Below are 27,910 nucleotides of genomic sequence, written 5' to 3' on the forward strand. Positions count from 1 at the left end.
TTTCTTTTTTAGTTTTCATTATTATTGCCTTTTATTACAAGTATCTTTATAAACTCGATCTTTCTTTGTCTTTAAGGGTTGGAAACATGACATATTAACTTACAGATATGATGACGTCAGCAAATTACACACCACAACACTGTATGTAGTACATATTACTAACAATAAGATGTACCTGAAAAAAGAACGGTCGTAAACGCAGTTCGTCGTTATTTGAACACGTTGCAAGTTAGGGACTACCTGTGTATATTTCATAGATGAGGAAACCGAGGCAAGACAAATGAAGTAACTTGCCCAGATCACACAACTAATAAGAAGTAAGGTAGGGATTTGAACCCATGCAGCCAGATCTAGGAAACCCTGGTGCTACAGCTGCTAACCAAAAGGTTGATAGTTCAAATCTACCAGGTGCTCCTTGGAAACCCTATGGGGCAGTTTTACCCTGTACTGTCGGGTCACTATGAATTAGCCAGATCTAGGCTGGAAACCTTAACGATAATCCATTCCTGGCTCGCAGTAAAACTGGTTGCCATCATTTTCAATGGTGGATTTTTCAGAAGTAGATCACCAGGCCTTTCTTCCAAGGCACCTCTAGGTAGATTCAAACCTCCAGCCTTCAGTTAACAGCCGAGCATGTTAACAGTTTGAGCCACCCAGGGGCATCTAGTAAAGTATTAGGCAAAAGTAGTTCCTCTCTTTTTGCTCCTTGCCTTTTCTATTTAAACCCCACTTGGAGCTGCTTCATAGGAAGGGGGAGAGCCCCTCAAGGGTTGGGAAAGGCAAGGCGGGGTGGGGGGATGTGTTTGGGAGCATTGACATGACGTTGGGCAGACCCTGCCCATTTGAGCCAGGTGGTAGATCCTAGGTGTCTCTGATGGGTCAGGGACCCTCCAGGAGAGGAAACAACAAACACTAAGGCTCCACAGTGTGTGCAGAGACCCAGAGATGCAAAGCCCAATGTGGCCGCAGTGGGAGGTGGGAGGGTGGGAGGAGAATGCTGGGAGAAGGGGGGCTGCAGGGCCTTGACGAGTTTGATTTTATTCTAAGTGCAGCGTAATGAGAAGCCTTCTGAGAGTTTTAAGCAGAGGAGCTCCAGGTTCTAATTTGCATTTTAAATAGATCCTCCTGGCTGCTGCATGGAGAATGGATTAGAGGGGGCAAAAGTATGAGCAGAGAGACCAGATGAAGTCCCCCCCCGGGGGTGTTCCCCAACCGTCATGGGGTGGGTGGGGGTGGTGGAGCGGGGGAGCACTGTTGACATTCATGTCTTGCTTCTGTCAGGGTGGGCTCAAGAACCTGGGAGAGCGGTGGCTGGGGGCTACCAGTGGGAACCGCAGGGCATCTAGTGAGGAGCTCGGAACCTCAGTTTGTTAAGGCTGGTCCCCAAAACAGTGGGAGGGAAGAAGAAATGAAAGAAAGCCATGTCGAGGGCTTTCCTAGGTAAGCCCTCCCCCGAGTCTGCTCAAACCTATTCGCTTGATTATTCATTTATTGTTGTTCCTATTATAGTTATTTTAACATTTAGCTGTTCTGGTAAGCTGTACACCACCTCCTTAATGGTGGGGGACAGTGGTGGGGTCAGTGTGTGAGGAGAAGAAAGGAGGAGGCACACTGGGCAACCAGGAATTTCACTTACCAGATATTTATTGAGTACCCCATACTTCCCAGGCCCTATTGTTGTTGTTGGAGCCCTGGTGATGCAGTGGTTAACAGCTCGGCTGCTAACCAAAAGGTCCACAGTTCAAGTCCATCAGTCAGTCAGTGGCAATGGGTTTAGTTTTGGTTTATTGTTGTTGGTTACCATCAAGTCAGTTCTGACTCACTAGGACCCCATGTGTGCAGAGTAGAACTCTTCCATAGGGTTTTCAAGGCTGTGTGTGACCCTTCAGAAGCAGATCGTCAGGCCTATCTTCCAAGGCACCTCTGGGTGGGTTTGAACCACCAACCTTTCAGCTCATAGTCGAGCACTTAACCATTTGTGCCACCCAGGGCCCACTAGGCATTAAAAGTTATTCACTGTTCTGTAAGACCAAGTTTCTTCCCCCTAGGAATTCAGCCTCGTAAGAAAATAAAGGGAGTAAATGCCTGCTGTATTGCAAGGTAGGGTATGAATAGTGCCAGAAGCAAAATCCACAAGTTGGCCTTGAAGGACTGAAGTGGGGGAAGAAGGCATTCTAGGTGGCGGGAACAGCATTTGCCAACACTTGGAGGAAAGCAAGGGGTGTGTATTTTCAGCAAGGAGAGAATAGTCCCCTTTGTGAGTAATCCTGGGAACTTCTAGAAAACCCAAACCAAACCCATTGCCATCAAATTGATTCCAACTTATAGTGACCCTATAGGACAGAGTAGAACTGCCCCATAAAGTTTCCAAGGCTGTAAATCTTTTCAGAAGCAGACTGCCACATCTTTCTCCTGTGGAGTGGCTGGTGGGTTCAAACGCTGACCTTTGGCTTAGCACTTCCCCACCAGGGTTCCTTGGAACATGTAGAGTAGTAGTGAAATATTAAATTTGAAGTGTAGGTTAGGCTCAAATTATAGAAGTCCTTGGATGTTGAACTTGAACTTTATTGTTTAGCTGCTTTTGAAGGTTTTGAATCAGGCCAGTGCTCTGCAGATCTTACTCTGATGGGAGTAAAGAGGATGGACTGAAGTGGCGAGAGAATGGGACAAGGAGTCTACTGCAGAGGTCCAAGCAATAGAAGAGGCAGGCCTGAAATGGAGCAGGGACACTAGGGTGGAGATAACGGCAAATACAGGAGGCACCAGGAAGACTCTGTAGGACTTTGGAACAAATTGGACGGATAAGGTCAGAAATGACCATGTTTCTGAGTCTTTGAGCTGAGGTATCTAGGAGATTATTTCTACTAAGAAAAAATGGTGAGAATTCAGGGACTGGGGGAAGAGCTAGTGTGAGGAGCCAGAGAGATGATGAACTCAGCTTTGGGCAAAGAAGTTATGATTCTTCCTTCACCACTTTTCCTGGGTCTGAATCCCATCTCTGTACTTGGATGGAAGTTTGTTGTTGTTAGTTGCCATCAATTTGGTTCCAACTCATGGCAACGTCATGTACAACAATGAAACATTGCCCAGTCCTGCGCTCAAAATACACAGTAGTTGCAACAATAGACCCAAACGTGCCAATGGTCGTGAAGATGGTGCAGGACTGGGCAATGTTTCATTCTAGGGGGAAACCCTGGTGGCGTAGTGGTTAAGTGCTACGGCTACTAACCAAAGGGTCGGCAGTTCAAATCCGCCAGGTGCTCCTTGGAAACTCCATGGGGCAGTTCTACTCTGTCCTATAGGGTCGCTATGAGTCGGAATCAACTCGACGGCACTGGGTTTGGTTTGGTTTTTTGGTTTTCCATCCTAGGGGGCTCATGTTCCAGCACTGTGCTGCATAATATCCTGTTGTGATCCATAAGGTTGTCATTGTCTAATTTTTGTAAGTAGATGCCAGGCCTTTCTTCCTAGTCTTAGTCTGGAAGCTCCTCTCAAACCTGTCCACCATAGATGACCCTGCTGGTATTTGAAATATCAGTGGCATAGCTTCCTGCTTCATAGCAACACGCAAGCCACCACGGTACAACGGTACAACGCACTGACAGACAAATAGTGGGGATGGAAGTTTGACTAACATTTATTAAGGCTTGAAAATAAGAATACAGTGTTACCAGCCCACTGAGCCTATCTGAATGGCCTTTATCAGGTTCCACTATTATTCAACTTTACTCTGTTTCCTTTGTCCCTTTCTGCTTCTAGATGGTGAATTCCTTTAGGGTCATGGAGGCAGGGAATTCATCAGTTCTGTTTACTCCTGTGGCCCCAGCATATAGCTAAGCGTCCGGCAGTAGAAGAGTTCAACAAATCTTTGTGGATGGAAGGAAGGAATGAAAGAAGAAAGGAGGATGGGAGGGAAGGGAGAGGGAAGGAAAGAGGAAGACAGGAAAGAAGGAAGGAAAGAAGGAGGGAAGAAAGGAAAAAAAGAGGAACAGAAGGGAGGGAGGACGGATGGTAATTCATCTCAGTTCTAGTGAGCAGTGGGAATGAGCTGAGGTTTCAAAGTCCCCTCCAGTAGCCACAGTACTTGCTGTCACGTATTCATCTTTAAGATTTAGATCTAAATTTTCCTTTCAAGTCCAAAGGCATTTACCAACCTCAGCCTAAAACAACAACTGGATTGCATTTCTGAGGAAGAAGAGGAGGGGGAGAGGGCAGAGGAGAAAGCAAGAAAACCTCTCCACCCCCTGGTCCCCTAAAGATTTCTTGGATGGAGGTTAGAGCTATAAAAACAGAGCTGGGTGTTTAAGTGGGGGAGGCAGCAAACCCAGCCCCCAGGGAGTGCCTGGGGAAGTCACAGGGAAGAAATCAGTTTATGGAGAAATAATAGACCTTCTCCTGGTCAGCTGCGATTAGCAGTGAAACCGCGGCTGCCCTGGGGGGCATCGGGAGTGACTGTCTGGCACCACGTCGTCTGCCACCTTGTTACTGGGAGTCAGATCCTCCTAACCGCAGGCTGCAGCAGCCCAGCATTGGATGCTGCCCAGAAGAAACAGCGCTGGTGATGGCTTTTCATAAAGGTCGGACCTGATCAATGCTCGGGTGAGGCTACTTGGCAGAAAAACGCCAGCCCCATACGGAAGACGTGAATGTGTGCATCTGTCCAGGAAAGCCACTGAAAACACGCAGAAGACTTGGCAAATGACAGGTGGCATTTCAGAACACTTTTCACAGCTCTCCACGAGGAGGTAGAAGAAAACCTGCTTCCTTCCACTGGGGCAAATGTTGTCACAGGGATTTTCCCAAAGTCAAAGTGAAATCGGAGTCCCTGGGTGGTGCACCCGGGTGGCGCAAATGGTTGACATGCTCAGCTGCTAACCAAAAAGTTGTAGGCTCGAGTCCACCCAGAGGCACCTTGGAAGAAAGGCCTGGAAAGCTAATTCTGAAAAATCATTGAAAACCCTATGGAGCACAGTGCTACTCTGACACACGTGGGGTCATCATGAGTTGGAGTCTACTCGACGACGGCAACTGGTGGTAAAGAGTTAAATCAGGAGGGTTAGGGGTAGGATCTTGGTGTCTACCCAGTGCTTTGGCTGCTGGTTTCTAGGAAGCTCCTATTCCTGTCAAGATGAGAGTAAGACCCAGGCCAGGGAGGCTTGAGTTCTAGTCCCAGGTCTGAGATTAATTGTGGGACCTCACTCAGCTCAGTCACGTGGTCTTTCTGGTCCTCCATACTTGCCTTCTGCATTTGTGTGCTCAGGTTGCTGTAACAAATACCCACAAACTGGGTGGTTCACCTCAACAGAAATGTATTTTCTCATCGCTCTGGAGGCTGGGAAGTCTGAAATCAAGGTGTCAGCAGGGCCATGCTGCCTCTGAAGGTTCTAAAGAAGAATCGGTAATTCCTTGCCTCTTCTTAGCCAGCAGACCTTGGCACTCCTTGGCTTGTAGCAGCATCACTTGAATTTCTGCCACTGTCTTCACATGGCTGTCTTCCCTCTGTGTGTCTCTCTCTTCATATAAGGATTGAGCATCCACCCTAATTCAATATGACCTCATCTTAACTTAATTACATCTACAAAGACCCTGTTTCTAAATAAGCTCACATTCTGAGGTTCCGGGTGGACATGAATTTAGGGGGGACACTGTTCAACCCAGTGTGCCTTTCTACTTTAAAAGGTTGTGCTTTATGAAGTTAAACTCACCTAGTCCATAAACAATTATTAAGTGCCTATTGGTGTAGAGTGCTGGGCCAGGGGCCTACGAAGATAAGTAAGACACGATCCTGGATTTGCAGGCCTTGTCTGTACCAAGCCGACTTCAGCCGAACTTACCGTCTCTAGGCCTGTTAGAAAAGGAGGAATGCTTCCAAGAAAGAAGCCAGGGCTCTTTCCAAGCAATGTAGCTGCTTAAACGACAATACTTCTAAGTAATTCTTCTACAATATGCTTCTGAGGAGCATGTCCGAGACTGATTTGTTCATTCTCCTGGCAGTCCATATTCTTATTCAGTATTCTTCACCAACATCGCAATTCGAATGAGTCAGTTCTTTTTTGGTGTTTGTGTTAGGCAGCCTCAAACTTACTTGGACTTCTGATGAAAATTGTCCAGCCTGCTTTCTGTTACTTGCTCCACTAGAAAACTTTGTCTAACTTGCCTTGGGGCCGGAAGAACATTTTCTGGTTCTGCAGACTCTCCAACAATTGCTGGAGTACTGGCCAAATAACCTAGGAATTCTTGGGCAGATCTCAATCAAATGTAACTTTGCCAGGCTGGTTCCTTCAACACCCCAGAACAGAGGCGAAATGCCACCGTGACAAGTGGCCTGTGGTGTGTGAGATGATTTTAGGCAGAAGACATTAGAACACTTTTTATTTTAATAGCTGTAAATTCATTTGAATAGGTATTTGATAAAGTATATCTAGTACATCAAGCTCATGGTTTCCTGGATAATGCTGTTTAGGACAAGACTAAGTTTAAAAATGAGTTGATTTTAAGTCATTTTAGAAAAAGAGTCCATGTATAACGTACAGGTGGAATATATGGTTGTTGTTAGGTGCCATCAAGTTGGCTCCAACTCATGGAGACCTTGTGTATAACAGGACGAAATGTTGACCAGTCCTGCACCACTCTCAGAATCAGTATGTTTGAGCCCATTATAAAGTAGAGTTGACCCTCTGCTTTACCAAGCATGATCTCCTTCTCCAGCAGTTGGTTCCTCCTGACGATGTGTTCAAAGTAAGCGAGATGAAGTCTGGACATCTTCACTTCTAAGGAGCATTTTGGCTGTCCTCCCTTCTAAGGAGCATTTTGGCCATCCTCCCTTCTAAGGAACATAACCAAGACTGATTTGTTCATTCTTCTGGCAACCCATATTCTTACTCATATTCTTCACCAACATCACAATTTGAACGCATCATTTCTTTGTGGTCTTCCTTTTTTCACTGCCCAGCTTTCACATGCATATAAGGTGATTAAAAAGACTATGGGTCAAAGGAGTGAGAGTGGTAGGTAGGCAGTGGCGTGGAGATTGCAAAGCTCTTGAGGGTGTTATGGGGGTGACCCAAGTTTAGGGAATACTGGTTGAGTGGAATAGAGTTAGACATCATACACCTGGGTTTGAATCTCTTTTCTGCTGCTTACTGGCCATGTAACTTCAGGCAGTCACTTAACATCTTCAGGTAAAGTGGAGGTGGTGGCCCCTGTGGCACAAGTGAACCCATCCCTGTGGAATGCCAGGCATGGATGGAGAGCAGATATGGGCTGGATGTGGCTCTCAGGTCAGAGGAGGCTGCAGTGGGACAAGAAGACAGGCCCAGGCCTCAAGTGCACAAGGGACTGAGCAGAAATAGGAGAGGGCCATGTGGGGCTGGCTGGGTCCTAGGCTCTGCTAAGCTAGTAGGACCCCTTGGAATGCCTGACCCCCTAGGTGTGATCCTGGGATTGTAGCTGTCCGTCAGTTTGAGGCTAGAATGGGGTCAGGAAGAGAGATTTTTTAGTAATTAAGGAAGTTTGATTTGATTTTTGTTTTTTTAAGCTCCTACTATCTGCCAGGTGGAGTCCTTAGGTGGTGCAAACAGTTAACATGCTAGGGTTGGCAGTACAAGTCCACCCAGAGGCACCTCAGAAGAAAGGCCTGGTGATCTATTTCCAAAAAATCAGCCACTGAAAACCCCATGGAGCACAGTTCTACTCGGACACACATGGGGTTGCTATGAGTCAGGGGTTGACTCCATGCCAGCAAACAATGACAACATGTGCCAGGTGCTTCACGTTGCTGTTGTATGCCATTGAGTCGATTTTGACTCACAGCGACCTTATGTGACAGAGTAGAACTGCCCCATAGCGTTTCCTAGGCTGTAGTAATCTTTACAGGAACAGATCAACAGATTTTTTTCTCCCGTGGAGCTGTGGATAGATTCGTACCGCAGACCTTTTGGTTAGCAGCCGAGCGCTTAACCAGTGAGCCACCAGAGCTCCTTAGGTGTTTTGTAGGAATTATGACTATTTTTGCAACAACCCAGGAGCAGAGTGATATTATTTCTGTTTTACAGGTGAGGACACTGAGGCTCAGAGCAGTGAAGTAACATGACCAAAGTCACACAGCTGGAAGAGTGGAGGGGGGATTGGAAAGCTCTGCTGTCTTCCTCCAACACCCTGCCCCTACCACCCTGGGGGGAGGATGTTTTGGAACTTGGATTCAGAGAACAGCTGTGATGATGGGCAGACCTGGGAAGAGACAAGAAATTGAGCAGAAACACCTATAGCTTACATAGTGAGCAGCCTGAGAACAGCTCCCCAGGGTGCCGTAGGTAGAGCATCCCGGGGCGGGGGCGTATGCTGTTCCTTCCACCTCTCATCCAGGAGAGGGGACACTGGGGATTCCCACCTGGTCCTCTGATCTGTGCCTTTCACATTTCTCTGCGGCAGAGGATTGGGTAATGTTGTCTGAACACATCTCCTGGAGACCCTGGGGGGATGCAATCTCATGGGATAAAAAGCAATTTGAATGTGAAATTACTTCCTGGGGTCTGGCAGCAACGTGGTAAGGGGGAATATAATTTGGCATTTCTTGGTAATTGATATTCTCACATCCTGGCAGGTCTGGATTTGTGGATATCCTTCTGGATTACATCTCGAGCACCCAGGGGTGGATTACCCAGCAAACAAGGTACACACGGACTTAATTGTGTTTACGTACTAATCTGTAGTGCACAGTTCCACCTGTTTTTGATGTGGTGAAAAGCAGGTGAAAATGTGGACTACAGATCAGTACATAAACACAATTAAGCCTGTGTGTGCCTTACTTGGAGTCCTGGTGGCCACAGTGGTTGAGAGCTATGGCGAGCTACAGCTGCTAACCAGAAAGTTGGCAGTTCAAATCCATCAAGCTGCTCCTTGGAAACCCTGTGAGGCAGTTCTACTCTGTCCTATAAAAAAAAAAAAGGTCAAAATAATTCGGAATCGACTCTATGGCAACAGGTTTCATTTTTTGGTTTTGTGCCTTGCTTACTGTAAGCCGGTGCATACTGTGTTTACTGGTTAATCCGCCCCTGCACCATGGCTGGTGATCATTGCTGATTGCCCTTATTCCTCCAAGACTCTTCTACCTGGACTTGTCACTTGAAAGCAGCCCTGAGTTTGTTTGGCATTTGGATCTATTAGGTGTCTTTCTTGAAAGTCATGCCTTAACTCCTTCCCAGACCTCTGCTTGCTCAAAGATCATGGGTATATTAAGAGCCAAGACTAATTGCATAGCAATTAGCACATGTCAGGCTTGTTCTAAGCACTTCACATGTCTTAAATCCCTTCATCCTCATCAGGACCCTTCAGGAGAGATACAATTAGCCTTGTTTTACAAATGAAGCACAAGGTCACTCAGCTTGTCTGTAGTAGAAACAGGATTCGAACCAGGGTCTGCCCTCTTAATACTACACCCTGTTGAGTTTCCCATGAGTTCCTTTTACACACACCCATCATACCCTGTGCAAATTTTGATCACTAGGTTTATGATACTTGGACCTTGGAAGTGCTTGTTTATTTTCCCATTTATCTCCACTGTGAGTTGTTTGAAGCTGGGGCATGGGCTTATTCTGTCTCCACAGGTCACAGCATGGCACTGGGCAAGTGGAGTGTTTGATAGTATTGCTCTTATAACAACAGGATTTGAATTCAAATTTCATTGTCAGAGAAATTCAAACCAGTATGTGCCAAGGAATCAGGAAGAAGCCCCCTGAGAAGCAGAGTTACAGATGTGGCAGGTAGGTGGGACTCAGGGCAGAATGACCCAACTCCTTGCTGGGTGCTGACATCAGTGTGGAGGTGAGATGGGTCTGTGAGTCTGGAGTGGGTTAGCACTTGGTGTGGCTATCTTGAGATGGCTAAGCTCAGCATTAGCCATCTCTTCTGATGACTATGCCATAGACAGGTAGACAAGGCAGTGTGACCTTGTAGCTTAGAGAGGCCTGGGTTGGAAATCTGGCTCTACCACTTCTTTTCTCTAAGCCTCAGGCTTCTCTTCTGTAAAATGGGTTAGTTATGAGGATTAAATGACATAAAGCACGAACATTGCTCCGCAGAGTAACTGGCCCATTGTAAAACCAAACCTGTTGCTATTCAGTCTATTCCGACTCCTAGCGACCCTATAGGACAGAGTAGAACTGTTCCACAGGTTTTTCAAGGAGTAGTGGTGGATTTAAACTGCTGATCTTTTGGTTAGCAGCTGAACTCTTAACCGCTGCACCACCAGGGCTCCATATAATACAGACTTCCATTTTCAAAATTACTTTCCCATCTGGCACCCACTGGATGCTCATACAACTGGATGTGGTCCCATTTTACAGAGGAGGGAACTGAGGCTGAAAAGCTATTGCCTTAGGTCACAGTGTCAGAAAATGAGAGAGTAAGATTAGATCCAGGGCTTCTGACTCATAAACTCACCTTTACCCTGAGTCACCCTGTCACCTTCATATCATTGGAAGAACTCAAGCTTTCCCCATATTTTAAAGAACAGGCAGAAGTGTGCTGCACGGTCAGATAGTAATATCTCTAAAAAACCAGTAGGAATTTACAGTGAAAGAATTTGGTTAATATCTTTCTCATTCCAAATAATAACAGACTTTCTGTTCTACAAGCGCCATTTAAATTCGCCCAATTACCTGGTCCATCTTTGGATGCACATACACACACAGGAGCACACACATGCACACACACACACTAGCACACACATACGCACACATGCACGCCCCTGTGCCCTCTTACTCTGTAGCTGAGGCTTTTCCACTGGCTGCCGTCCAGTTGGGGACTTGTGTCTCTGCTGATGTTTATTGACATAATTTGATGTTTTGTTGTTTTAACTGCCTCCATTAGGCACTCAGCACTATTCACAGGATGTGAAAAGAGAGAGAGCGAGAGAAAGGCACACTCTTTTTTTACAATTAGCTTTGGAAATAGAATCAGAAATATGAGCACAATTAGTCTGCTAATATAAACTCCTTGATGGCACTTACCACGCTTCAAAAAAAAAAATCTCCTTTAACTCCGAGTGTATAGTTGGGGCTCTGCAATTGTTCAGTGGGTTATAATCACAGCAACATTTTCACGTTCTGACAAGCTCCTTAGTGAAGATGGCTGCTGTTGGTTAAATGAGGAACCTTAGAAGGAGAACTGAAGAGTCAGCTCACTCCCTGGGATGACGACTGTCCCAGTAGACCCCATGAGTGGGCAGGGCCAGCAACGCCATGTATTGCCACCTACCTACTTCTCCATGCTGTGCCTGGTGGGAATGGGCCCCATGGTTTCCCCTCTTTACGTCGCTCCCAGTGATGACTCCAAACGAGCCTCCCAGGTCATGACGAGCTGGATCTCCAGGCTGGGGACCTTCTCTGTCCTCCACAGCCAGGCAGGCCTAACCAGGGCAGAAAGCATATACTTTGTAGATTGGCAGGGCTGGGCTCAAATCCCAACCTGGCCACTTCCTGGCTGGGTGACCTTGGACAAATGACTTAACCTCTCTGGGCCTCATTCCCCTCATGGGGTTACAGTAACAAAATGAGCTCAAGCTTATTATGTGCTTAGTGAGGTGCCTGGTGCATCTTAGGGGCTCAGCTCTGTGACAGTTGTTCTGTGACAGTTGGTACCATGCCCTTCCCTTCTGCCTGTGGACATTCTCTGTGTCTGATGCACACTAGCTGCTGCGGCTACACAGAGAACTAAAGGGGCCCTCCGCTGTCACGGGGTGCACGGTCCAGGGGGTGATGGACCTTCAGATAAACAGAATCATAGCAGGTGTACCACGCACTGTAGGAACACGGGTGGGAGCAGACAGCTCTGATGGGGGCGTAGGCCTGACTTCACAGAGCAGTGGCCCCCTAATCTGGCTCCTGGAGGATAAGTAGAAGTTTGCCTGGTAGAGAAGGTGAGGCTGGCATTCCCAGTGGAGGGTCCAGCATGGACAAAGGCAAGGGAGACATTTAGACAAAATGAGCACGTGGCCTGAAGCTAGGCGATTCCAGGTGTCTATGTGGCCTGTAGGGGTGTGTGTGTGAGTGTGTTTAAGGCGGAATCTAATAATGCCTCATTTAAAGTGAGCACTAGGAGTACCTGGCTGGTGCAAACATGCTCTGGGTGGTGGTAACGTGCTCTGTCTGCTGCAACCAAAAGGTTGGATGTTCAAGTCCACCGAGAGGCTCCTCAGAAGACAAGCCTGGCCATCTAATTCCGAAAAATCAACCACTGAAAACCCTGTGGAGCACAGTTCTGTTCTTACACACATGGGGTCGCCTCGACGGCAATTTTTTTTTTTTCAAAGTGAGTGCTAAGTGAGGGTCCAAAGTCAGGGTAAGTCTCTGGCTGAGGGGTAGCAGTTTCTTTGGCTCTTGCACCCTGTACATTTAGCCAATCCCAACTCGCAGGGGTCGAAAGGAAGCCCCATGGGAAATGGGGAGCTGGGCAGATGACAGAAGGGCTTCCCCAGTGGCCTGCCCTCCAGTCTCACCCCAAAGGCTGTCTGGCATCAGCATTAAGGCACACACCAGACTTAAATAACAGCTTCATCAGGTCCAAGGAGGAGCTGGTGGAGTCTCAGCTAAAGAGATCATCTGTGCAAGGGAGAGGGGCTGCCACAGTGGCCCCGAGCCCAGCCCCTAGGGTTCTGAGAATGCAGAGCTGTGTCAGTGTGTGTATGCGTGCGCATGCGGGCGCACACACGCGCTCTGTGAGTCTATTGGTTAAATGACAGAGCACTCTCCTGTCTCTCTGTGTGCTCCCTGGCACCTTCAGACACTGCGCACGGTCCCAGCCTGCCTGGTGATCCTTTGTGCCTAGCCTCTCATTTTCATGGAGGACAGGTGGCCCTGAAGTTTTGACACGTCCAGGCCCCAGATTGCTCCAGCTCTGCAGTCTACTCCAAGCCTCAGTAGCCTGGTGTGCCTAGCCAAGCTGCTCCTAGGGAGGGGACCCTGAGCAGGGACAGGCCAGCAGAATGCCCTGTGGGCAGGCAGGGGACCAATGGGCCACGACTTAGGGGCAGATGTGGAGGAAGGAATATGCACTTTAGGTGGATGTGGGTCCCAGTCTGTGCTTGGCCACTTACTGCTTGCTGTGTGACCTTGGGCAAGTCGCGGGCCTCTCTGGACTTCAGTTACCACAGGAGGGAAAAGGAGCGTTTGTGAGGTTGAGATGGTGTCTCTAAGTGTCTGGCACAGCCTAGTGTTGTGCTCGATGCATGGTAGTTATGAGCACGGGGTAAGTAACTCGGAGACAGGCTTGGATTTTCTCATGTCCAGGAGCAGCTACCAAAGGGCTCTAGAAATTTCTGCTGGGAGAAAGACCCCATTCGTGCCTTTCCTTGCTGTGTAACCTTGAACGAGACACTTGGTCTCTCTGAATGAGGGTAAAAATGGGATCATACTCCCAGCCCCAGGGATCCAGTACAAATATGGGAAAGTATACCTCAGATGCTGTTATTTTTGCCTTTTTGGCAAGACACAAAAACCCAGTGTAGGAGAGGCCCCGAGCAGGCCAGGCTGAGCCCTCCCAACTCTCAGGGATCATCAGTTGGCCTCTGGTTCACTGGCACCTGGGGACCAACACGCCCAGACTAGGGTAAGGCCTGAGAAACCAGGGGCCAAGAGAATAAACACCATGGGCGCCGAGACCCTGGGAATAGGACCCCTAGAGATACCTTCTTTGGAGAATGGCAAAGTTTATAAAGCAGCAGAACCACTTTTTCAAAGGAAACCCAAAATAGAAAACAGACAAAAGCAAAAAAGGGAGTCCTGGGGCTGTTTAATTCTTCATTGTTTGGTGGAAAAGGCCTCATTGTTTGTGGCATCTCCACCAGCGCCAGGGTGGAAGTTCCCAGACTTCATTTCCTTTACCAATAAAATGTTTTTAAAAAGTCGGCCTGACATCTGCATTGAGTTGCCAGGTCTTCCTATTGCAGCAGAATAAGGATGTTAAAAAGAAGACCACTGCCATCTTCTCACATTAGTTCACAGAAGAAAGAATGTTCCCCCGCCTCCCATGAGAAGTCTGTGGCAATGGGTCAAAGGACAAGGCTTTGGCAGGAGGATATTTGGCTTCAAGAAAACTCATCGTCTGGTCTTGAGTTTGCTTATTTGAAGCCACAGCAGCAGGTGGGGACACCTCCAAGAGGGATTCCAGCCACGCGGTTTGAAGAACTTTGACTTGTCCTAATGCCTCTTTTTACAAATGGGGCAACTGGGGACCCCATGACCAGACAGCTTATTCATTCAACAACACTTCCTAAGTGTCTGTTCCATGCCATGAAACTAAAGAAAGCAAATAAATAAGATGACTTTGAGAGTGAAAAGTGATGTGAAGATAACGGAACAAGGAAACGTGAGAAAGTGGCATTGGGGCCCGGTCTCTCGGTGAGGTGATATTTGTGCAAACACCTGACCGATGAAAAGGACCTGGTCATCCAGAGATCCAGCAGAAGAACATTCCAGGCAGAGGGAGTGGCAAAAGCCAAGGCCTTGGGTCGGAACGTACTTGGCATGGAAGAAGAACAGTGGGAAGTTTCTAGAATGTCAGATGGCAGTGGTAAGGAGAGAGGAGGTGAGCAGAGCTCCCAGGCTTTGTCTCCTGGCCCCCAATGGGAATGTCCAGGGGCGAGGAAGTACCCAGGGGCAGGCAGCTGGGGCTTTCAGAGGCTGAGCACTGCAGGGTCTACCCAAGGCTTGGCCAGTTGGCAGTGGAAGCTCACCTGGGTTCTGGCCTGCAACTTTCTGGCCACCCACTGGCACCTGCCATCCACGCTGACCCATGAATCCAGGCACAGATTTGGGTGAACCAGGGGCAGGGTGTTTCTCTTCCATCCTTTCAGTTCCCTTCTCAGGCATCATCCAGGATTCCTCAGGTATGAAACTAGGGGACTGAAATAAACCCATCTTTTTTTTTTTTTTTCCTGTGCTCAGAAGGTGACCGAGAGTAAAGAAGCCAGAGGTTCAGTCCCCAGCACTGTGGCTGATTGGACCCCTCTGCAGGAACTGCTGGACTCCGGACTCGGAGGGGGACCCCTTAGAGTTAGGGTGTGGCATCTGGAGGCCTGCCCAGCTGAGGCATCTTCTCTTGTCCTTGAGGTGTATGTGTGTGTAGGTAAAGTGGAGTCTGGGTGGCTGAGGAGCCCTGGTGGTAGCTGCTAACTGAAAGGTCGGTGGCGGTTGGAACCTGCCAGCTGCTCCATGGGGATCTGCTTCAGTAAAGATTTACAGTCTTGGAAACCCTATGGGGCAGTTCTACTCTGTCCTAGGGGGTTGCTAAGAGATGGAATTGACTCTAAGGCATCAGGTTTGGTTTTGGGTGGTTGAGGACTGATGAAATTTATCCATTCATTCAGCAAATATTTATTGAGCAGCTACTCTACGCTGGGGATGCTTAGGGGGTGGCAACAAACACATAAAACCTAAGATAAACTCAGGTCGTGGCCAGGGCTCGGGAGAACGTAAAAGGAGATCATGGAAGAAAATGATGGGCGTCAGTGGAGCCGCATTGGATCCGGTGGTCTGGGAAGGCTGTCTTTGAGGAGGGGGCAACTGAGAGCAGAGGGTGAGCCTGAAGGGGTTTCTGCCCCAGCTGTGCTGTCTGCCAGCTGTGTGAGCTTGGACAATTCACATAAGCTCTCTGAGCCTCAGGCTTCTCATCTGTAAAGTGGGAGTTGTATTCGTATCACCACAATATTGCCACATCACAAAAGATGCTAATGCTCCATGCGTTAAAGCAGCAAGCATTTAGTCTCCTGTTCAAGGACTGCGGGTCGCTGCAGCAGGGCTGGGCTGACTCTAGGCTTCGGGGTCAGGCTCCGGCTACAGATTAGGTTTAAGTCGGCTCCACGAGTTCCTTATTCCCCTTGGACCAGCATCTACCTGGGGATTAGGGTCTGCTCTGAGTGTCTTTATTCTGGGGCCCAGGCTGAAGGGGCAGTAACTCCTGAGGCATGTTCTCATAGCAAGAGGCCCACCACTTCCCGCGCCCGGCTATGCAGACCCAAATCCAAGTCTCTGCTCTGACATCCCGTGTGTATTAGTTTCCTGGAGCTGCCATGGCAACATTTAGCCCTTGAACATGAGACCAGATGCTTGCTGGTTTAAGCCGCTGAGCATTGGGGTCTTTTGTAATATCGCAACCTGGGTGGCTTCTAAGAACATAAATATATTGTCTCACAGTTCTCGAGGCTGGGAGTCTAAGATCAGGGTGTTGGCCGTGTTGATTGCTTCTGAGGCTTTGAGGAAGAATCTGTTCCAACCCTCTCTCCCAACTTCTGGTAGCTCCAGGCGTTCCTTGACTTGAAGCCGCAGCATCACAGGGTGTTCTTCCTCTGTCTCTCTGTCTCTTCTCCTGTTTTATAAGGACACCAATCATATAGTATCAGGACTACCCTCCTCCAGTATGACTCTATGTCAACCTAACTGACATCTTCCAAGAGCCTATTTCCAAACAGGGTCACATTCACAGACACCGGCATTAGGAGTTCAACATACCTTTTGGGGGACACAATTCAATCCATAACACGATAGATCAAAGCAAGGCGCATGGTCAAGGCCAAAGCCAAGGGGTGGGGCAGTCACTTTACCCACATGAGCCCATGCAATGGTGTGGGCGTGTAGTTCTACAAAGGTGTAGGGAAGAATTGGGAACTCTAACTCAGGCTGCCACCAGGTGTGGAAGGACTTCTCTGCAGACCACAGTTCCTGACCACTGAGTACTCACTGTGTGCCAGGCACAGTGCAAAGTGCCTCAGGTGCAATAGCTGGGAGGTGGCCATACCCCACCCACCTACTTCACAGATGGGGAACTGTGGCTCCGAGCTGAAGTCATGTGCACCAAGTCACAGCATTAGGATTCTCACCCAGGCCACCTGACTGGGTCCAAACCCTTAGCCATGATGGTCCAGGCACTTTGTTTTGATTAACCACCAGCCTGACACCGGTCCTCAGAGTGACACAGTTATTTCTGCTTCAAAGATGGGATGTCTGAAGTCAAGGAGGAGAGTCCATAACTGAGAAGAGCCTGCCTGCAGCCCTCTGATTGTCACCACACCGAGTGCTCATATCTGTTCCTTTTAACCCTCAAAACTTCTCAGGCTAGGAGGGCAGGAAGCACTAGCCTGCAAGTTAGGATATCTAAATTTTGCAACTGGCTGGCTGTGTGATATGGACCAAATAGCTGTCCCTCTCTGGGCTCCAGGCTCCAGTTTTGTAAAACCAGGAGTTTGTGTCAGATAATTCAGAAATTCCCCAGCAGTATGACAGCCTTGCTTTTCTGGTCTTCTTTGTTTAACTTGGCTGGCTCAGAACTGATAGTGAATGACAGGAAAGCCATTTCCCTTCATGAGCCCTGCCCGTGCTGCCCTCCCTGAGCCGGGGACACTATTTCTATACATCCTCCAGGACGCAGCCTTCCTGGGGCCCTGACCCTCACTTTCCTCTGCCCGGGCTCTGAAGCCAGGGAGAGCCTGGAACCTGTGCGCAGGAGGATTTCCTGGCTCAGCCCCATCAGCCAGACTGAGAGCACTCGGCAGGGGCCCCCATCCTTCTAGCCTGAAGTCTCTGTTTCCAGCTGATCAGAGCTTGTGGATGATGGTGGTTCAGGAGCTTTGTTGAGAAGGTAGGTGGCCCAGTGTCCTGCATTTGCCTGAGACCCAACTCCCTGCTTCTCTGATCTGAGAAGCAAGAAGGAGGCCGGTCTTCTGTTCACTCTGGAAAGAGCTGGAGCACCTCTCATTCTCCCCTCACCCAATATCCCTACCAAGTCCCCAGGGCTGGGAAACATGGGGCCAACGTCTGAATCTTATCCTTGCAGGGGAAGGGAAGAGGAAGTGAACTGTTACTTACTGATCTTTTATATGCCAGATCTACCACCAATCTGTGGTGGCTTGTGTGTTACTATGATGTTGGAAGCTATGCCATCAATGTTTCAAATACCACCAGGGTCACTAATGGTGGACAGGTTTCAGGAGAGCTTCCAGAAAAAGACTAGAAAGAAAGACCTGTTGATCTACTTCCGAAAATTATTGTTGTTGTTACGTACTGTCGAGTTGGTTCCGACTTGTAGTAACCCTTTGTACATCAGAACAAAACACTGCCTGGTCCTGCGCCATCCTCACAATTGTTATGTTTGAGCCCATTGTTGCAGTCACTGTGTCAATCCATCTCGTTGAGGGTCTTCCTCTTTGTCACTGACCCGCTACTTTACCAAGCATGATGTTCTTCTCCAGGGACTGGTCCTTCCTGATAACATGAGCAATGTATGTGAGACGAAGTCTCACCACCCTTCCTTCTAAGGAGCATTCTGGCTATACTTCTTCCAAGACAGATTTGTTCATTCTTCAGGCAGTCCATGATTTATTCAATATTCTTCGCTAACACCCTAATTCAAAGGTGTCAATTCTTCTTCAGCCTTCCTTATTCATTGTCCAGTTTTCACATGCATATCAGGCCATCGAAAATACCATGGCTTGGGTCAGGTGCATCTTAGTCCCCAAAATGACATCTTTGCTTTTCAACACTTGAAGGAAGTCTTTTGCAACAAATTTGCTCAACGCAATACGTCATTTTATTTCTTGACTGCAGCTTCCGTGGGCATTGATTATGGATCCAAGTAAAATGAAATCCTAGACAACTTCAATCTTTTCTCCATTTATCAAGATGTTGCTTATTGGTCCAGTTGTAAGGATTTTTGTTTTCTTTATGTTGAGGTGCAATCAATACTGAAGGCTGTGGTCTTCGATCTTCATCAGTAAGTGCTTCAAGTCCTCTTCACTTTCAGCAAGCCAAGGTTATGTCATCTGCATATTGCAAGTTGTTAATGAGTCTTCCTCCAATTCTGATGCCCTGTTCTTCTTCATATAGTCCAGCTTCTCGGATTATTTGCGCAGCATACAGACTGAATAAGTGTGGCAAAAGGATACAACCCCGGTGCACACCTTTCCTCACTTTAAACCACTTAGTATCCCCTTGTTCTGTTCGAATGACTGCCTCTTGATCTACATACAGATTCCTCATGAGCACAATTAAGTGTTCTGAAATTCCCATTCTTTATAGTATTATCCATAATTTGTTACCATTCACAGTCAAATGCCTTTGCATAGTCAATAAAACCCAGGTAAACATCCTTCTGGTATTCTCTGCTTTCTGCCAGGATCCATCTGACATCAGCAGTGATATCCCTGGTTCCATGCCCACTTCTGAATCCAGCTTGAATTTCTGGCAGTTCCCTGTCAATGTTCTGCTGCAACCACTTTTGAATGATCTTCAGCAAAATTTTACTTGCATGTGATATTAATGATATTGTTGGATAATTTCTGCATACTGTTGGATCACCTTTCTTTGAAATGAGTACAAATATGAATCTCTTCCCGTTGGTTGGCCAGGTAGCTGTCTTCCAAATATCTTGGCATAGGTGAGTGAGCACCTCTAGCACCTATCCGTTTGTTGAAATGTCTCCATTGGTATTCCATCCATTCCTGGAGCGTTGTGTTTTTGCCAGTGCTTTCAATGCAGCTTGGGACTTCTTCCTTCAGTACCATTGGTTCTTGACCATATGCTACCTCTGAAATGGTTGAACATCAATTCTTTTTGGTACAGTGACTCTGTGTGTTCCTTCTGTCTTCTTTTGATGCTTCCTGTGTCTTTTAATATTTTCCCTGTAGAATCCTTCAGTATTATAACTTGAGGCTTGAATTTTTTCTTCACTCCTTTCAGTTTGAGAAATGCCAAGCATGTTACTCCCTTTTGGTTTTCTACTTCCAGGTCCTTATACATTTTAATAGTTTACTTTGTCTCCTTGAGCCACCCTTTGAAATCTTCTGTTGGGCTCTTTCTCTTCATTATTTATTCCATTTGCTTTGGCTACTCTATGTTTAAGAGCAAGTTTCAGAGTCTCTTCTGACATCAATTTTTTTTTTATTAACTTTTATTAAGCTTCAAGTGAACGTTTACAAATCCAATCAGCCTGTCACATATAAGTTTACATACATCTTACTCCGTACTCCCACTTGCTCTCCCCCTATTGAGTCAGCCCTTTCAGTCTCTCCTTTCGTGACAATTTTGCCAGCTTCCCTCTCTCTCTATCCTCCCATCCCCCCTCCAGACAAGAGATGCCAACACAATCTCAAGTGTCCACCTGATATAATTAGCTCACTCTTCATCAGCATCTCTCTCCCACCCACTGACCAGTCCCTTTCATGTCTCATGAGTTGTCTTCGGGGATGGTTCCTGTCCTGTGCCAACAGAAGGTCTGGGGACCATGGCCGCCGGGATTCCTCTAGTCTCAGTCAGACCATTAAGTATGGTCTTTTTATGAGAATTTGGGGTCTGCATCCCACTGATCTCCTGCTCCCTCAGGGGTCCTCTGCTGTGCTCCCTGTCAGGGCAGTCATCGATTGTGGCCGGGCACCAACTAGTTCTTCTGGTCTCAGGATGATGTAGGTCTCTGGTTCATGTGGCCCTTTCTGTCTCTTGGGCTCTTAGTTGTCGTGTGACCTTGGTGTTCTTCATTTTCCTTTGCTCCAGGTGGGTTGAGACCAATTGATGCATCTTAGATGGCCGCTTGTTAGCGTTTAAGACCCCAGACGCCACATTTCAATGTGGGATGCAGAAAGTTTTCATAATAGAATTATTTTGCCAATTGACTTAGAAGTCCCCTCAAACCATGTTCCCCAGACCCCCGCCCTTGCTCCGCTGACCTTTGAAACATTCATGTTATCCCGGAAACTTCTTTGCTTTTGGTCCAGTCCAATTGAGCTGACCTTCCATGTATTGAGTGTTGTCTTTCCCTTCACCTAAAGCAGTTCTCATCCACTGATTAATCAGTAAAAAACCCTCTCCCTCCCTCCCTCCCTCCCCCCTTCGTAACCACAAAAGTATGTGTTCTTCTCAGTTTTTGCTATTTCTCAAGATCTTATAATAGTGGTCTTATACAATATTTGTCCTTTTGCCTCTGACTCATTTCCCTCAGCATAATGCCTTCCAGGTTCCTCCGTGTTATGAAATGTTTCACAGATTCGTCACTGTTCTTTATCGATGCGTAGTATTCCATTGTGTGAATATACCACAATTTATTTACCCATTCATCCGTTGATGGACACCTTGGTTGCTTCCAGCTTTTTGCTATTGTAAACAGAGCTGCAATAAACATGGGTGTGCATATATCTGTTTGTGTGAAGGCTCTTGTATCTCTAGGGTATATTCCGAGCAGTGGGATTTCTGGGTTGTATGGTAGTTCTATTTCTAACTGTTTGAGATAACGCCAGATAGATTTCCAAAGTGGTTGTACCATTTTACATTCCCACCAGCAGTGTATAAGAGTTCCAATCTCTCCACAGCCTCTCCAACATTTATTATTTTGTGTTTTTTGGACTAATGCCAGCCTTGTTGGTGTGAGATGGAATCTCATCGTAGTTTTAATTTGCATTTCTCTAATGGCTAATGATCGAGAGCATTTTCTCATGTATCTGTTGGCTGCCTGAATATCTTCTTTAGTGAAATGTGTGTTCATCTCCTTTGCCCACTTCTTGATTGGGTTGTTTGTCTTTTTGTGGTTGAGTTTTGACAGAATCATGTAGATTTTAGAGATCAGGCGCTGGTCTGAGATGTCATAGCTGAAAATTCTTTCCCAGTCTGTAGGTGGTCTTTTTACTCTTTTGGTGAAGTCTTTTTTTTTTTAGATGAGCATAGGTGTTTGATTTTTAGGAGCTCCCAGTTATCTGGTTTCTCTTCATCATTTTTGGTAACGTTTTGTATTCTGTTTATGCCTTGTATTAGGGCTCCTAGGGTTGTCCCTGTTTTTTCTTCCATGCTCTTTATCGCTTTAGTCTTTATGTTTAGGTCTTTGATCCACTTGGAGTTAGTTTTTGTGCTTGGTGTGAGGTATGGGTCCTGTTTCATTTTTTTGCAAATGGATATCCAGTTATGCCAGCACCATTTGTTAAAAAGACTATCTTTTCCCCAATTAACTGACACTGGTCCTTTGTCAAATATCAGCTGCTTATACGTGGATGGATTTATATCTGGGTTCTCAATTCTGTTCCATTGGTCTATGTGCCTGTTGTTGTACCAGTACCAGGCTGTTTTGACTACTGTGGCTGTATAATAGGTTCTGAAATCAGGTAGAGTGAGGCCTCCCACTTTCTTCTTCTTTTTCAGTAATGCTTTGCTTATCAGGGGCTTCTTTCCCTTCCATATGAAATTGGTGATTTGTTTCTCTATCCCCTTAAAATATGACATTGGAATTTGGATCGGAAGTGCATTATATGTATAGACGGCTTTTGGTAGAATAGACATTTTTACTATGTTAAGTCTTCCTATCCATGAGCAAGGTATGTTTTTCCACTTAAGTATGTCCTTTTGAATTTCTTGTAGTAGAGCTTTGTAGCTTTCTTTGTATAGGTCTTTTACATCCTTGGTAAGATTTATTCCTAAGTATTTTGTCTTCTTGGGGGTTACTGTGAATGGTATTGATTTGGTTATTTCCTCTTCGGTGTTCTTTTTGTTGATGTAGAGAAATCCAAGTGATTTTTGTATGTTTATTTTGTAACCTGAGACTCTGCCAAACTCTTCTATTAGTTTCAGTAGTTTTCTGGAGGATTCCTTAGGGTTTTCTGTGTATAAGATCATGTCATCTGCAAATAGTGATAACTTTACTTCCTCCTTGCCAATCCGGATACCTTTTATTTTTTTGTCTAGCCTAATTGCCCTGGCTAGGACTTCCAGCACGATGTTGAATAAGAGCAGTGATAAAGGGCATCCTTGTCTGGTTCCCGTTCTCAAGGGAAGTGCTTTCAGGTTCTCTCCATTTAGAGTGATATTGGCTGTTGGCTTTGCATAGATGCCCTTTATTATGTTGAGGAATTTTCCTTCAATTCCTATTTTGGTAAGAGTTTTTATCATAAATGGGTGTTGGACTTTGTCAAATGCCTTTTCTGCATCAATTGATAAGATCATGTGGTTTTTGTCTTTTGTTTTATTTATGTGATGGATTACATTAATGGTTTTTCTGATATTAAACCAGCCTTGCATACCTGGTATAAATCCCACTTGATCATGGTGAATTATTTTTTTGATGTGTTGTTGGATTCTATTGGCTAGAATTTTGTTGAGGATTTTTGCATCTATGTTCATGAGGGATATAGGTCTATAATTTTCTTTTTTTGTAATGTCTTTACCTGGTTTTGGTATCAGGGAGATGGTGGCTTCATAGAATGAGTTGGGTAGTATTCTATCATTTTCTATGCTTTGGAATACCTTCAGTAGTAGTGGTGTTAACTCTTCTCTGAAAATTAGGTAGAACTGTGCAGTGAAGCCATCCGGGCCAGGGCTTTTTTTTGTTGGGAGTTTTTTGATTACCGTTTCAATCTCTTTTTTTGTTATGGGTCTATTTATTTGTTGTACTTCTGAATGTGTTAGTTTAGGTAGGTAGTGTTTTTCCAGGAATTCATCCATTTCTTCTAGGTTTTCAAATTTGTTAGAGTACAATGTTTCGTAGTAATCTGAAATGATTCTTTTAATTTCATTTGGTTCTGTTGTGATGTGGTCCTTCTCATTTCTTATTCGGGTTATTTGTTTCCTTTCCTGTATTTCTTTAGTCAGTCTAGCCAATGGTTTATCAATTTTGTTAATTTTTTCAAAGAACCAGCTTTTGGCTATGTTAATTCTTTCAACTGTTTTTCTGTTCTCTAATTCATTTAGTTCAGCTCTAATTTTTATTATTTGTTTTCTTCTGGTGCCTGATGGATTCTTTTGTTGCTCACTTTCTATTTGTTCAAGTTGTAGGGACAGTTCTCTGATTTTGGCTGTTTCTTCTTTTTGTATATGTGCGTTTATCGATATAAATTGGCCTCTGAGCACTGCTTTTGCTGTGTCCCAGAGGTTTTGATAGGAAGTATTTTCATTCTCGTTGCGTTCTATGAATTTCCTTATTCCCTCCTTGATGTCTTCTATAACCCAGTCTTTTTTCAGGAGGGTATTGTTCATTTTCCAAGTATTTGATTTCTTTTCCCTAGTTTTTCTGTTATTGATTTCTAGTTTTATTGCCTTGTGGTCTGAGAAGATGCTTTGCAATATTTCGATGTTTTGGACTCTGCAAAGGTTTGTTTTATGACCTAATATGTGGTCTATTCTAGAGAATGTTCCATGTGCGCTAGAAAAAAAAGTATACTTTGCAGCAGTTGGGTGGAGAGTTCTGTATAAGTCAATGAGGTCAAGTTGGTTGATTGTTGTAAGTAGGTCTTCCGGGTCTCTATTGAGCTTCTTACTGGATGTCCTGTCCTTCTCCGAAAGTGGTGTGTTGAAGTCTCCTACTATAATTGTGGAGGTGTCTATCTCACTTTTCAATTCTGTTAAAATTTGATTTATGTATCTTGCAGCCCTGTCATTGGGTACATAAATATTTAATATGGTTATGTCTTCCTGACATCAATTTTGGTCTCTTCTTTCTTTCCTGTCTTTTTAATGACCTTTTGCTCTCTTCGTGTGTGATGTCCTTGATGTCATTCCACAGCTCGTCTGGCCTTTGGTCATTAGTGTTCAATGCAACAAACCTATTCGTGAGATGGTCTCTAAATTCAGGTGGAATACCCTCAAGTTGTATTTTGGCTTTCACGGACTTACTCTAATTTTCTTCAGCTCCAACTTGAACTTGCATATGAGCAGTTGATAGTCTATTCCGTGGTTGGCCACAGGCTGTGTTCTAACTGATCATGTTGAGCCTTTCCATCTTCTCTTTCCACATATGTAACCGATTTGATTTCTGTGTATTCCATCTGGCAAGGTCCACATGTATAGTCACTGTTTATATGTTGAAAAAAGATATTTGCAATGAAGAAGTCTTTGGTCTTGCAAAATTCTATCACATGATCTCTGGCGTCATTTCTATTACCAAGACCACATTTTCCAACTACTGGTTCTTCTTTGTTTCCAACTTTCGCGTTTCAATCACCAGTAATTATCAGTGCATCTTGATTGCATGTTTGATCAATTTCAGATTGCAGAAGTTGGTAAAAATCTTCAATTCCTTCATCTTTGGCCTTAGTGATTGGTGAGTAAATTTGAATAATAGTCATTAACTAGTCTTCCATATAAAAAAAAAAATTTTTTTTTTTTTGTATAGATGTATTGATATTATCCTATCACTGACAGTGTTGTACTTCAGAACAGATCTTGAAATATTCTTTTTAATGATGTGACGCCGTTCCTCTTTAATTTGTTATTCCCATTATAGTAGATCCTATGATTGTCTGATTCAAAATGGCCAATATCAATCCATTTCAGCTCACTAATGCCTGGGATATTGATCTTTATGTGATCCATTTAATTTTTGATGACTTCCAATTTTCCTAGATTCATACTTCGTACATCCCACATTCTAATTATTCATGGGTGTTTGCAGCTGTTTCTTCTCATTTTGAGTTGTGCTACATCAGCAAACGAAGGTCCTGAAAGATTGACTCCAGCCATGTCATTAAGGTCGATTCTACTTTAAGGGGGTAGTTCTTCCCTGCTGTATTTTGAGTGGCTTCCAAATCGAGGGGCCCATCTATATCAGCCAATGTTCCGCTGCTATTCCTAAGATTTTCAGTGGCTAGTTTTTTCAGAAGTAGACTGCCAAGTCCTTCTTCCCAGTCTGTCTTAGTCTGGATGCTCCATTGGAACCTGTCTACCAAGGGTGACTCTGCTGATCTTTGAAATACCGGTAGCATAGCTCCTGGCATCACAGCAACATGCAAGCCACCACAGTATGACAAAATGTCCACAACATGACAAACTGAGAAACGAGTGGACATTAGCCAGTGAAAACCTTATGGGTTACCACAAAACATTTTCTGACTCGCTTGCCTTGGACACATCATCAGGAGAGATCAATCACTAGAAGAGGACATCATGTTTGGTGAAGTAGAAGGTCCACGAGGGTGAGGGAGGCCTTCAAGGAAAGGATTGGCACAATAGCCTCAGTGATGAACTCAAACATTCTTGCACTCTTGCGAATGATGCAGGGCCAGGCAGTGTTTTGTTCAGTTGTACATAAGGTCACCATGAGTTGGAGTTGACTCGGTGAAGTCTATTCTATCTGGCAATAGTTATTATATTGATATAATAGTATAGAATGTAATGTGTCCTAGATTGGCCTGTAATATCATTAAATCATTAGAAGAGCCTTGGCTGGGACTCAAAAGCCCTGGATCCCAGTTCTGCCCCTGCCACTGTAAGCACATGGCCTGATTTCCTTGAGCCTCAGTTTTCCCATCTGCCTAGATGATTTTTCTCATCCCTCCTAATCCTGACATTCCAGATTTGGGCCTCAAGCCACTTTCGGGCAAACAAGTAGGATAGATCTTGAAATGTTCTGAATAGGGCGAACCATCTTCTCAGACCCAGGTTTTATAAATGATTTAGAACATTCATTGATATCCAAACCACTGATGCTTCTGGTTTCTAGAGGTGACTCTGTTTCTGAGAATGGACACAAATTTTCCTCTTACTTCAGTGTTGCCTTAAAACAGGCTCTTCTCTTCAGTGGTTTAGAATGGTCTTGCCTGAGGCCGGGCACTGGACAAGGTAAGTCTTGCTACTTCCTTCCAACTTCAGTTCTGTGTTTCTGCATGGGAATTTTACCCCGACCAGCTACTTAGTACTAATTTAGGAGGCTGGGAAAAAACTAAAACCAAACCAATCACCTTTGTGTCTACCTGAACTCATGGTGACCTCATATGTGTGAGAGTGGAACTGCACTCCATAGGGTTTTCAATAAATGTGTAGATTGCCAGGACTTTCTTCCAAGATGTCTCTGGGTAGATTTGAACTGCCAACCTTTTGGTTCATAGCCAAGCACTTAACCATTTGTTCCACACAGGGATGCCTAGGGAGCTGGGAGAAACTGGTAATTATATGGAATGGGGTTGGGGCGTCTTGACTTCTAGGGAATGGGAGAGAGGTACAGCGGAGACTGCTGTATTTCATTCTCATCCTGGTCCAGGGCCCAAGATCGCTGGCTTGTGTATGTGTGTGTGTGTGTACGTATGTGTGTGTGTGTGTGTTGGTTTTTTTAAAACTGCTAATTGTCAGGGTGAAAATATTTTCACACATTTGCTCTCCGGTAGAATATTATTACTGAGCGCACTGGCAGCCTCAGTGAAGTCAAACGGCCACAGTCAACACGGAACTCCTAATTAATAGATGTTCACGCTGCTCTCGGGCACGACAACGAAAGTAATTATCATGATTTAATTGACTTTTCTCCCCTCGGTTATGCATTTTGCTTTTTCCATTTTCTTGAGCTGGAAAGGTTTTTTTTCTTTTTTTTACCCTATTTCTCTCTCTCTCTCTTTTTTTTTTTTTCCTTTTACAGACTGCCTTTCACACCAGCGCTCTATTTGTCAAATCCTATTACAATAAATATTGTGACAGCAAAAATCTCTGTATTACAGAAGAGTCCAGAACCTGAGCCAATGTGGCTTACTGATTACAAGCCGTATTGGTTTTGTAATGGTGCGGCAGGATCCAGCAAAGGCATCTGGCAGGGGAAGGATAATGAATTTGCTGGGAGGCTTTGGTTTCGTTGGGCTCCTTGGGACTCCAGGGGACAGAGGGCCACCTGTACTAGCGCCAGGATTGTTGCCAAGGTACAATTCAGGGCTTAAGGTAATCTAAGGGACAAAATGGAATGCTTCAGAGCTCCCAGGAAACCATCCAAAGAATTCTGTCACTCTGGTCAGGCTCTATTGGGTGGCTCCTTGTTCTCTCTGCTCTGACTAGCATGGTCTGCCAACTCATCTTGACCTTGAGCTATTTGGTGACTGGGTCCCTAGACCCAATGGGTTTCAGTTCAGCTCCTCACAGCCCACTGGCTAGTGCCCTCTGAGTCTCTTTCTGCAAATCCTCAGGAGAGAAGA

General features: G+C 45.5%; 1 protein-coding gene across 11 annotated transcripts in view; it reads left to right on the plus strand.

The window, feature by feature from the left end:
- TSPAN18 (tetraspanin 18) overlaps nt 1-27,910 on the plus strand; it is a 269,240-nt gene that overhangs the window by 88,015 nt on the left and 153,315 nt on the right. For 2 of the 11 annotated variants that reach the window (XM_049890967.1, XM_049890969.1), the window contains exon 1: nt 1,298-17,631. The exons of 8 other annotated variants lie outside the window; for them this stretch is intronic. The gene's annotated coding sequence lies outside the window, so the exon portion shown is untranslated. Of the gene's footprint in view, nt 1-1,296; nt 17,632-27,910 lie in introns of those variants that run through there. One more of the 11 variants, XM_049890970.1, reaches the window with a different exon arrangement.

Source organism: Elephas maximus, chromosome 7, assembly GCF_024166365.1.
Source record: "Elephas maximus indicus isolate mEleMax1 chromosome 7, mEleMax1 primary haplotype, whole genome shotgun sequence".
In the NCBI taxonomy this organism is placed as follows: domain Eukaryota; kingdom Metazoa; phylum Chordata; class Mammalia; order Proboscidea; family Elephantidae; genus Elephas; species Elephas maximus.